At 35.6% G+C, this 219-nt stretch overlaps 1 protein-coding gene across 1 annotated transcript in view; it reads left to right on the forward strand.

Moving 5' to 3' along the window:
• The window catches only part of LOC119587931 (protein trachealess-like), a gene marked incomplete in the record, with an annotated part of 132,256 nt that overhangs the window by 91,766 nt on the left and 40,271 nt on the right, over window positions 1–219 (forward strand).

The following is a 219-nucleotide window of genomic DNA, read 5'->3' on the forward strand; positions in this document are numbered from 1 at the left end:
CGTTTATCCTTTATCTTCTGATGCTGATTTCGAGTACGAACATTTTCAAGAATGTTAAGATTCGAAATAATTTTTCTTCAAGTTCCCGAAAGAAAGGCTTGGAAATGGTTTTAAATTATATGTGTATTTATGTGAGCGTTGAACTGCAGTCGAAGCACCGTTTGTTTTAATCACTACCAATTCTTTCACTGACTGGTTGCCTGTGCGTAAGAAAATCTG

This window comes from Penaeus monodon, chromosome 23, assembly GCF_015228065.2.
Source record: "Penaeus monodon isolate SGIC_2016 chromosome 23, NSTDA_Pmon_1, whole genome shotgun sequence".
In the NCBI taxonomy this organism is placed as follows: Eukaryota; Metazoa; Arthropoda; class Malacostraca; order Decapoda; family Penaeidae; genus Penaeus; species Penaeus monodon.